The sequence below is a fragment of the Micrasema longulum genome, unplaced genomic scaffold (genome assembly GCF_059751315.1).
Source record: "Micrasema longulum isolate JH-2025_06_02 unplaced genomic scaffold, ASM5975131v1 h1tg000725l, whole genome shotgun sequence".
NCBI classification, from domain to species: domain Eukaryota; kingdom Metazoa; phylum Arthropoda; class Insecta; order Trichoptera; family Brachycentridae; genus Micrasema; species Micrasema longulum.
The window spans coordinates 75951-88808 of record NW_028277921.1 but is presented as its reverse complement, the minus strand read 5'-3'; the positions used below and the strand labels follow the sequence as shown (position 1 = coordinate 88808).

The following is a 12858-nucleotide window of genomic DNA, read 5'->3' as shown; positions in this document are numbered from 1 at the left end:
TATATATATACTTCGGGCATAGCCAGCACATGCACAGATTTGAAGTGTGAAGTTCGTTTGTAACGTCATATTGAACATGGATAGTGATATGACATGATATTAGTACAAATTTAGTTGATTTAGTTATATATAATATTGAGAGATCTATAATATTGTGTTGATATTATTGAACTTAATATACAAGTTGACAAAATGTAAAAAATACACAGCCAAGGTTTTTCGTCAGAAGCCGCCAGAGATAGGAGTATTATTCAATATATGATTTCCCTGGCAATCAAACAAGACATTTTCAACTATATTATATCACACATAAACCTCGCCCCACTTTCCTGACGAGCCACTCTGCTTGTGACTGCTGTCGGATTTAGAAGATTTGTCGGACTCGGTGTCGTTGGAGTTTTCCAAATTTGGAGCAAAGGTCTCGGGTGAGGGTGGAGTGGTGGATCTGGCTTCAGCCAGTGTGGCTACAGCCGGTCCTATGTACATAAGTAGGTACTTAAGTACTTATTTTTTGCATATTTTGTAAAATTAGGATTACAATTTACACATTGTTTAACACATTCAAATTTTACTACAACATAAAATATGATTCAGTCATATACAGTAGAGAATCTTATCCATGAAAACCCAAGTGTGTGAAAAATTATGTATTTTTTATAAAATGACTGGGAATCTTAACTATACATAGGATAATAGTCTTTTATCGCCATTCATTTATACCATGTTCATTCAGCATTATGATAATGTCCAAGTTATAGTACTTTTATGGTTAAAGGGCTACTTTGTCAAAACAAGTGGAAAAGTATTTCATAATTATGCATGGCTTCTTATATCCAGAAAGGAATATAAAATCCAGAGTAGAGAATTACATAAAATGAAAAATGATATATGGGTAAATTTTGCAGAGTAAAAAGAACATAACAACTATATAGGAATAATTAACCGGCTTGAAAAATGTTAATATGATCTGAACCACTCAATTTATAAGACAAAATATGTTATTAAAAAATATATATATACAATATAATGTATGATTAGAAATCCCTCCGTTTCTAAAATAACAATACACTTACAATTGATGTTTAATGTTTTTTTTGGTTTGTTTTAAAAAGCTATAAAAGTAGACAGGTGCCAGCAATTTAAGTATTGAAAAAAAATGTTTCGAATACACAGTTCAGTCTCCATCATCTCTGTTCAAATCCATCCATGATTATAAAACTTATTAGTTTAAATCGGTAAGAACAGTAAAATTATGCAGAATGCCGTATTATTGATATATGTATGTTTCTATATGATTTGGTAATAAATAGATGCATTTGGCAAAATATTTAAGAATTATAATACCAAAGAAATTGACAGGTCAGTATGTTTAAACACAGCATACGATTTACGATACAAAACATAACACGTCTCAGGTATTTTTATTAAGTAATATTGACACTAAGTCAATAAAATGTGAAGTAACCAACAAATAGTATTGAAAACATACTTGGCAAGTGCATGTTATCTAAATAAACAACACCTGCTTATTGGACGATAAGGATTACGATACATGACTCAGAATAGACGTTTTATATTAAACAGTCCAACAAAACAATGGTACAAATCATTTTACCTATATTCCATACACAGATTCATTTAAAAAATGCCGAAAAAAACAAATACATGACACGGAATATACACACATAAAAGGAATTTAGCTTACCTGCTTTTCAGATAAAATATTTGCGTATGATCACATGCACTCTAAATAACAATAACGATAAATTGATTAATTATTTCCCTAGCAAACTAATTCAGCAGATACACAACGACATACACCCACACTTCACTGACAGCCACTGACAACAAAAGACGACTCTTCCATTTTGACAGAATACAGAATGTGTCATGGCCACCGCTAAACAACTTGTCTAAAGCTTTGCGAACATGACAACAGAGTACCGAAGTAATAAATAAACGCATATTTTATGCAACATTTAAGTCTGAGACCAAATACGTAATTTGAATTGTTTTTAGACATGGAAATAAACTTTTCGACTGAAATAGTATTTAAAAATAAAACTGCTTTATTAGGCGACAGAAAGAAGATTCCGTTCGTACCCATTTATTTTTGGTTACCTACCTTCGTTACAGTTTTCCTAAATAAAAGATGAAGATATATCAGTTTACTGATTGGTAAATGTAAAACTTTATATTTAGTTCACTCACAAGATGGCGCTAGTAACAGAAATTAATATAATCCTTTCTTCAGGGAAAAGCATTATTCCAAAAATTTATTATTTTTTCAATTTTATGTTCACTTTGCCCAGCTAACAAGGGTACGTACCCCGTTCCAAGCTAGGCAATTACATTTTAATACATGATAATAGTTTACAAGTTAATAAAAAGCACAGACTAATAAAATAAAAACTTACTCGTATACACATTTTGATACATATGCATACACATATACACATACACACATACACATATATACACACATATTTATATATATATACATATACACATATACATATATATATACAGGGTGTTCTTTCAACCCTGTCACATCCGAAACCACGATGATCAATATGAGAAAGAAGACATATTTGCACATTAAAATATTTTTTTAGAACAACTAAAATCATAAAAAATAAAACATAGAAAAAAAACAAATGGTTGCTTACTTCTGCGAGGAGAAGTGAGAGGGGCGCGGCCGTGCAGTTCAGACCCCCCCCCCTCCCCCTTCTCGTTTCTCCCCTGCAGAAGTGAGCAACCATTTGTTTTTTTTCTATATTTTATTTTTTATGATTTTAGTCATTCTAAAAATATATTTTAATGTACCAATATGTCTTCTTGCTCATACTGATCATCGTGGTTTCGGATGTGACATGGTTTAAAGAACACCCTGTATATACACACATACATACACACACATGTACTTACATACACCCAAGTGCATGCACATACATACATTCATAAAACATAGACAATTATTTATAATGCGAAACTTCATGATTGCCATTTTTTTTAAATATTCTTTATTTTCATATTTTATTTTCGATATCCAGTCAGAATCTTCAATCCGCGGCATGCATCAACCTTTCTGACTCCCTACGACCAATGTCATGAAAGAGCGAGGTCAACACCTTCCCCAAATCAAATTAATCAAAATTAATGTAATTCGAAACACAAAAACAATCGTCTGTATGTACATATTTAATTAGAACTAAATACAATAATTGATATCAAACTTTCGACTGTTTATTTATTTAATTATTATTTTTAAAATAGATACGTGATATTATCAGTGCATTTTTGCCGTGGAGCGCAATGAAACGGTGGTCTATGTATTTACGGTATTTTAATCCTTTTTTTCGAACAATTAGACAAAAAAATCTACATTTTATTCTGTTTTGGTGGACGTGGACATACCCTTTTGGTTTATTTTGATTGTTTGTTTTTAAGTGCTTTTGCTTAATATGAATAAATAAAGGCTTAGGATAGAGAGAGGGATGCATTAGTTCGCACACTGTGTGTGAAACTGATCCTATTTCACATTTATCGTCCCAATCCACACGGCATGGTAAAATTAGGATGGGTTATTTGATATTTCCTTTTTGCGTTTTACTTATTTAGTTTCTACTCGCAAGTAAACATACCGCAAAATTAAATCAGTCTCGTGGTGTACTGGTTAGTGCGTTTACCTGGCATTAAAAAATAAAATAATTTTATTACGATAAAAGTCAATCGACCCCATAATATGTTATTTTATCGGGGCCGGCCGGGTGGATTTTTACTGTGATGTGAAAACGACCATACGTGAGACGTTGCGACGCCGACGGAAAACGCTACGAAACCGCTAGTCGAGGGTTTTTACTGATATTATTTTCAAAAAATAAATGTGTATTTTTATTCTTTCGAATACAATAAAACTAATTAATTTCAAAGAATATTTGCTTTTTATTTAAATTTAAAGCTTAAAAAACACCCGATTTTTACCAATGCAGTATCCTATGTACTATTTTGTGGGCTTTATAGAACAATGATGATAAAAAATAATACATTTTCCATTTCGATTATTGGATTAGGTTGCGTAGGGTATCTTTATATAATATGTATTTTTATGTCTGCAAAAAATATAAAAACTGTTAACTACGCAATCATACAGTCTATTCTATAGTATGGAATCATAGGATGAGGGGGAGCTTATAAGACAAATTTACGTCCACTTTTGACTGCCCAAAAAACAATCGCTAAAATTATATTTAAAAAGCCTAGAACTTACCCTTCATTTAATTTGTAAAGAACTAGATATACCTTTAACTGATAACATATTTAAAAAAGTATCTATCATATAAACATTCAAAGAAAAAAAACCCACTAATTTACAAAATTCTCAAAACCCTAGATTTCCTTTTAACAGATGCAATACACCTGCGGCTTTAAATCATTATTCATTTCCTGGGAAAATGAATTTTAATAATCTTCCGGTAATCTTAAAGTCAATAGCAAATATGAAAACATTTTGATCTAAATTAAAAAAAACACATGAAACCCACTGAACTGCATGCAGTGGAAAATTGTGAATAATTTAGAACATAACAACTAATTTTAAGGAATGTGTTCTATATAGTAAAAATAAAATCTAAATAAAATGCAATACATATATATATATATATATATACACATATATACCAGTATACATATAAAATATAAAAAAAATTGTAAAACAAACTCCCTCTCTAAACACGAGTTTTAACTTTATTAGAGAGGTAGAAACGTTATAATTAACTATGTACATACAAAAAATTTACAACTTTATACTTTGTTAAAAAAACGTATATGGCACGGGGCACGCAACTAAAAAAAATATAACGTTACTCTCAAAAAGTAAAAGTCGATTGCATTCATTCATCAGATAATGTTTTCGTATAAAATATTTTATTTCCCTTCGTTAGTAACGTGTTACGACATCGATAGAAACTCTACTGTACCTAAGCGCCGATAGCAGTTACGAATAGGAAGCTACTAGTATCTACTTAATTGCAAAGTTGAGCGAAATATAAATATTTTAAATTGTGCAACAATTCCTTGAGTAGGTTGACATAGTGTATTTCCGACGATAATTATGAGTGATAAATTTAACAATATTTTAGGTATTTCCAAATGTTCATAGACAAGCACAGACATTTTTAAAAAGGGACAATGAAAGTCCAGGCATTTATTATTTATTCACATTACAGAAACAAACAGTCGACAATGATAAAATAACATAAAAAAGATACGGTTTAAGGACAGACCAGCGATGTTTCTAAATAAAAATCTTATATATTAAATTGTGGTACAACAAAAGGGTGCGTTTATGTGTATTTGTATGAGAGTAAGTGTATAGGTGTGTTTGTGTGTATGTGGGAGTAAGTGTTCAGGTGTGTGTAAGTGTGAGCATCATTAAATAGCAAGTGGGATCGTATCGCAGCCAGAAAGAATCAGTCTATTTACAGGGTTTATTTATTTATTTAACTTTTTGTACATAATGTTATTTGTACATTGGCGGGCTTATTGCCAAATGGCAATTTCTTCCAACCAACCAATAAAATAAAAGTTTTATTTTTATAATTCAAGTTACAGAACATATTCAATAGAAAAAAAAAAGATTAAAATGTTAAAAATATATAAAAATAGAAATAAACGTATTTGTTTATAAATTACCTTAAATCAAAACTATTACTCAATGGGGAAAAGGAAAAAAGCGGAAAGAGGAAAAAGGAAAGGAGGAGAGATTAAGGAAGAGAAAGGATATGTTTCTTTAGACGTGATTTAAACAGAGATAATGTAGTAACATCTTTGATGGTGGATGGGAGATGATTCCACAGTCGAGCCGCATGGACACTATATGAGTTAGAGAAGAAAGAGGAATTGCGTATGGGTATTAAGAGAGTGCCTTGAGAACGATTACGATTTTTCTATAGCTTAAGTGATTACTTTACATTCCGTATAACATACACCATGCTGTCTATGTTTGAACATCTATGGTTCTTCCATATATAGAGGAGATGGGCCGAATATGGCATACGTCTCTAATATGAGACGGCGGTGTTTCTTAAAAACTAAGCAAGAATGTCCTATATAACCCAGCGTACCTACTTCTCTACCGACCGACCTAAACATGTTAGTACACGCCTGGATGCCAGACGCTCTACAAGCGCAAGAAACAGTGATTGCATTTTTTCGCCATTCCGATATAATATTTACATAGGTTTCACTTTATTATTTTTCAGTATTTTTTCTCCATAATATAGTTAACCTTTGTATTATTAACAATATTATACTCTAAATATTACGTTTACGTAATGTTTAGAAGTAAAATTCAAGTAGATTCTGTAAATACATTCGTTTGAATTGATCTTGTTCCTAATATGGGATATCTGGGCGATCCTTATGTGGAATACTGTTTGAAAAAGAAAAGTTGTTTCCAATATGAAATTCTAGTAAAACAAAATTTATTTATATATTTCAAGTTGTATTAAGGTTCCAAACTACTTGTAAAACAGAACTTAAAGGCTTGCAAATGAAAAATAACGTTTAAAAAAAAGGCACAAGCCTACAGTCATTAGTGCTATATTGAGTGTTCGGGGGGCTATATTATCGATTTCACATGTGTTTATTCCATGCAAAATAAAACAAATATGCATATCTCATATTAGGAGCCCTTTGTACAAAAAATTTTTTTTGTCTTTTTACTTTTTGTTTAAATGATGATATTTTTATGTTTCATAACTTTTCGGGGGGGTCCGATGTCTTGCAGGGGCCGCAGGGCACCCGCTGGCACAGCGCAGATTTAAACTGTGCAATTTAGTTATAAGCTTAGACTTTACCCTGTCTGCGTAATCTGTAAGTGTGAAAGCACTACAATTAACTATTAAGAGTGTTCTTCAAACCCTGTCACATCCAAAACCACGATGATCAGTATGAGTAAGAAGACATATTGGCACATTAAAATATTTTTTTAGAACGACTAAAATCTTAAAAAATAAAAGATAAATAAAAAATCAATGGTTGCTTACTCCTGTAGGGGAGAAACTAAGAGGGAGAGGGGAGCCTGATACACTATCAACCGCACGGCCGCGCCCCCCTCGCTTCTCCCCTGCAGAAGTAAGCAACCATTTGTTTTTTTTATATATATTTTTTTAAATTTTCTTCGTTCTAAATATCTTTTTAAATATGCTAACATGTCTTCTTGCCCATACTGATCATCATGGTTTCGGATGTGACAGGGTTTAAAGAACGCCCCGTATGAATCAGAAACGTATAAAACTATGTTCCCGACATATTTAATCAATTTTATTAAAATTATTTCTTTTATTTATTCTTTCCATCAGCTGATTTTTGTGAAAATTTTCAACAGGATTACTTAAAAACCTTACCATTAATTACTTAGCGTTATTTTAGGAATTCAGAGTTATGACACGTTAGTGTCATAAGTCGGGAGACTCTACATAAAATTGGGAATTGGTCTTTATGTATATAATATAAACCTGACATTTATTTAACCAATTTTCACACTAAAATGAGCTTCCTCCAGATAGTGTCACTAACTAAATTATAATGTTTTACATACCTTTAACGAGTTTTTTTCCCGTTATTTCGCTTTTCCGGATCCCGTGTTGAAAAAGTTCATTAATCAAGTTCCGATTTCAGGAACGCGATCATCGTCTTTTCATACGGACTTTGCTTTGTATTTTTTGCATACAATCGTTATTCGTTATATATACTGTAGCTACCATCAATGACGGGTGCCCCAGTGAAATACCGAAGGCTCAATTTCACCCCGTTTCCGAGGCAACCGATAAACAAATCGTCTTAAATTTGATAAGGGTGTTAGTTATTCGATCCAACACCCCTCGATTGCATAATGACTGGCTGTCTTTAATCGTCCAATTTCGGAACCATCTGGAAAATTGCTTTTGCATTTATCGCCAAGGAAAACCACATTTTGACGTAATCGTGAGTAACTATGTACCTACCATACAATATACACTCATATCCTAACATGCATTATGATTCCTCGTACCTTGCCTTCAATACTAAAGCATATTTATTGTTTCCTTTTGATCGGGGTTTTCTTTAACTTTGGGGGTTGTAGTTTAAGGAAAATGATAATCATTTTATTGCAAATTGGCGTTCATGCAAGTAAAGAATGGAGACATTTATATGGGTATTAAGTTAACTACGATTTGATGTACAAATTATTGATTGTTTTTGGAACAATTTGGAACATTCCATTATTTAACTACACATTTATAATCTGAGTTGATTTTCAAACGCATTGGCTTAATTTACATGCCTTAGTTTGTAGTTTGCGTATCGGGTGAATACACAAATAATATTGTGTTATTCATAATTTGATTTTGCCTTCCTAGATTATTTGGATAATTCATGTAGATGCTACGTAAGTTATTTAAGTGCATTTAAACTAAAATTAAAGTAAAATCAGGGTAATCAGTGTTTTAAAAGCCCTATGCTTCATTATACTGCAATTTTATATCCAGAAATATTTTGGTATTTTTTTTCTAATTTCTTAATATCGTCTATTCTATTTAAAGTAGTATTATTATTTGCGTATTGTAAAATCACAGGTTGAGTATATCATAACCCGCATAACCGAGCAGGAATAAATAATTAATTTATCATATGTTCAATATCATGGTTAAATTGCCGTTTCATGATTAAAAATTGTGTCTAGGCATAAAAAGGTGGAAATACGAAATTCGTTAATTGTTCTATAAAAAATAAAAACAAACAAATCATTCTGCCCTTTTTCTTTAGAGATAGGAGGAGAAGGTAAAACGCAACAGTCAGATCTGTCTGTAAATAAATATATAAAATAATACAACATTTTATAATTTGTACTTTTATGCTTGCTTTTTATTATGGAAATAAAATACTATTTTAAACGTACATACAATGCAAAACTATTTTTATTTTAAATGCTGCGCTTATTAAAAATCTTTAAAAATGTTAAAAATTCTCAACTCACTCTTTGATGCGCCTGAACTACTATGCTCATTAAAATTAAATATCTCATTTTTTTTTTTCATACCGATAACCATAGAACTAGCTATAGTTTTCGTTCATCTATGCCCAGAATTCTTAGGTCTGCCAACAAACATACCAGTCTTGATTTTTTTGATGACAAGTTGTCTTCTTTCATAAAATCACTGAATCATATTCAGTTATGTTTATAACCTCTCTCCCGCTTCCACTTCCATCAAGTCTACTTTATACCACTGTGTCTTTTTACTTTCTTAACTGTACTTAATAATGCTCTTTGGGCGAATATATATATATAAATAAAGTAAACGTGTATTAATAATGTAATACGGTTTTGACTAAATTAATAAACAAGTCGCATTAATTTTCTTTTGATATTTTATTTGAAAACATCTAGAAAAAAATATTGTTATAGTTGTCGTTTTTATCCTATGCATTTGCCAAATGTTTTCGTTAGTCTTATGGAGTGTATGCCTTTCTATACATAGTTATGAGAATAAAAAAAACTAATAATCTCAAAAGGTGAAGGGTATTTATGTTTTCTCGAGGACAAGTTTATGATTTGGTAATAATGCTTAGATATCAAACTAAAAATGGTTACTCAATCTCATATTTTGATTAGTTTGGCTATCGCAACTTACGACATTTGACCCACAAGTTACAAACTTAACCTACGTATCTATTTTCATGCAAAATAAAATATTTTTAAATGTCTTAATAAAATGATTAGTCCAAACTACAGCGGTCACCGCTCTTCAGTACCCAGAGAATATTATTTATAAATATTGACATGTTTAAGGAGATAGTATAAAAAGAAAAACTACATAATATTAAGGGCCATATAAATATATACATATATATTTGCGCCTTTATGGCTACTGTGATGTTATTTTTGATATTTTAGCACGCGTTATTTCATAAATTTATATTTATTGGAGTAAAAACAGAAATGAAAAACATTTTTAAAATACAATACTTAAGTCAAGACAATTTATTATGTTTATGTTTATTACTAGAAACATCTATACTGTATAACTATATAAATATAAATTAAAACTATATAAATTAATCAACATGAAAAGTTATGCCTATGTATGGATGTATATCCAGTTGAATTTTTTAATCACTCGTTTCAAACTCAGTACGATTTTCTCTTTCAGTGTTTGACTTCAACCTATTTTACTAAACTCTTCAACAATGATTTTATCATTATGTGTTAACAACACATCAGTTGAACGTTCCGTTTGTAGCCAAATAAGATACGAAATATCTCACGCGATACGGTGATTATATAACAAAACTTATATATGAAATTTAGAATTGAATGATCGTTATCATTCTACTGAATCTTCGTAGTGGTTTTCGTCGAAATTCACGTCGTATCTACAAAAAAAGTGCCCAGAATTCGTGATATGAATTTCTAAATTTATTTATTTTTTATTGATTTGGAAAATAGAGATTTTTATTTATTTATTTATCGTATTATAGACAAAAAACATAAAATCAATATTATGTTGCTTGTTGTTAAAAGACCACAGGGCGCAGTCAACGCCCAGCCCAGTAAAGTTAAGTCAGTCGGTCACTCAGTTCCAGCATGTAGTTCAAATGCAGTCGACCCATCATCGCTGCTACGCTCGCACTACACAACCTAGTGCTGTTCTTATTTGCCGTGTAGTAAACGTCAACGTCGTGTCTTTTTATTTTTTTATTAAATTTTATCTTTTATTTGTGCCACGACCGGCCAGGAGGCCAAATTATACTGGTGAATTACAGCACAGAATACCCAGGCTTAAGAAAAATCATTTTATAAAAATGTTCTCACCGGGAATCGAACCCAGAACCTTCCGTGTGTGAGTCAAACGTCTTAACCACTACACCGCGGAGAGTACCGTTAATTGAATGTAGCTATGCAGAAAGCAGCCAGTCCACAATTTAGCGAAAATGAGATAATGGTGTTTTTGGGTGCAGTAAGGTCAATTCTATGTTCTACTGAAAACAGCCAGACCGCTTTTATACAAAAAACTGTTAAACTAACAATATGAATAAGGTTTACAGGTAAGGTTTTTTTATTCTGTATTGGCTATTTGATGAAGATATATCAGGTGGTAATCTTCAAAAATGGTCATGTCCACTTTTGTTAAATATGAATAAATGTGACTTTTAGGTTCTGAAGTTTCCATATTAAAGCAGAACAGTGAAGGACTCGATCAAATTGGAAATTTAGCAATCTAAAAACCTTTAATTTATACGCAAATAGAAGTTATAATGATACATTTGAAGCAAAAGCGATGCTCAAAAACAAATTAACCAAACCGTTAAAGTATTTTTTTTTTTTGGATTTAGCCGTTTTTGAAGATCATTTGAACTTAGTTATGCAGAAAGCAGAAAAAAAAGAGGTATTGGTATTATCGGGTGCAGTAAGATTAATTCTATGTTCTACTAAAAACAGCCAGAACACTTCCATACAAAATACTAATAATCACTTCTGTCAATCCGAAAATAGGGTCGATCACAAAAACGCCATTTTTCAATTTGCAAAAAATACCCACAGCACTAGAAAAATCTGACGGTACTTTAAAAATCATGTTTATCATTTGTCACAGTTAAAAACATTCCAACTGTTATGTAGATTTGATTATTTAGTCGTTTCATAAAGGTGCTATTATCTAAGTTTCACTTTTCTATGGCTAACTGCTTTCTGAATAACTACGTTAAATTAATCTTCTGTTAATCTCTAACTGGGGTAGGAGCTCCACCTATAATCGTACCGGGACAATGGAAAACAATTCGCAAATAACAACAGACATGAAAATAAACCGCTTATACAAGAATAACACATGTAAAAAAGAGTAGGTCATAATAATATACACATAACTACACAATTTGAACATGAATTCAAAAACACATAAACGCAAAAAGCTGGTTATTTGTTATCAAGGCGGATACAAAATTAAAAAACTTTGTGTGCTTAGAAAACTCAAACCTCGTTCAACAGTTTTCTGAGTTTGTCCAAATTTTTGTAGACAAGGACTGGATTCATCTCCCTGGGGAGCTGTTAATATAAACATATTACAACAGAGATGAAGAACATTTTAGAGAAGGTAATATAGAAGTCTAGGCAGCTACAGGGCTTACAACCTGTCATTGGCTGATTTAAGTAATATGTAAATATTAACAGCTCCCCAGGGAGTTGAATCCAGTCCTTGTCTGCAAAAATTGGGACAAACTCAAAATATTGTTAATAAATCCACCTGGTCTATGAAGAAGTATGGAAATTGAAAAATATATAATTTAGTATGTAGGTGAAATAATTAAATTAGATGAATACCTCCCGCATAAATAAAGGTTTCAGCTCTTTAACTTTACAAACATGGGCAGATGAAAGGATTGAAGGAATATAGATGTTAAAATATGGGCAGAATGGTTAATGTTACACAGTGTGTAAAGTGGCCACTTAAACCAGCCAATGATAGGTCGTAAGCCCTGTAGATGCCTAGACTTATATATTACCTTCTCTAAAATGTTCATCATCTCTGTTGTAATATGTTAATCAAACCTCGTTGTTGTTTTTTTGTATAAACTCGTACATAAATGTTATTCAATGACATTTCCTAAAAGTACAATTTTTTTTACGCACAATTATACGATCAAAGATAATTCCATATCACCATTCTTGATAATAGATTGCTGTTCGGGTCTCATATAAATTCTATTGTTGAAAAAGCTTACCAAATGATGGGCTTCATTTTAAGAATTTCCAAACCTTTTAAAAAACCAAATACATTAAAAACTTTATTCAACACTTTTGTACGCAGTAATTTG

The 12858-nt window shown here is 31.3% G+C and overlaps 2 protein-coding genes across 2 annotated transcripts in view; one reads left to right on the top strand and one right to left on the bottom strand.

The window, feature by feature from the left end:
- The window catches only part of LOC148279387 (uncharacterized), a 109388-nt gene extending 107506 nt beyond the window's left edge, over window positions 1-1882 (bottom strand). Inside the window, exon 1 of the mRNA XM_088229955.1 lies at window positions 1706-1882. The gene's annotated coding sequence lies outside the window, so the exon portion shown is untranslated. The remainder of the gene's footprint in view (window positions 1-1705) is intronic.
- Window positions 1-12858, top strand: part of LOC148279386 (calaxin-like) — a 66539-nt gene that overhangs the window by 30685 nt on the left and 22996 nt on the right. The window lies entirely within an intron of this gene.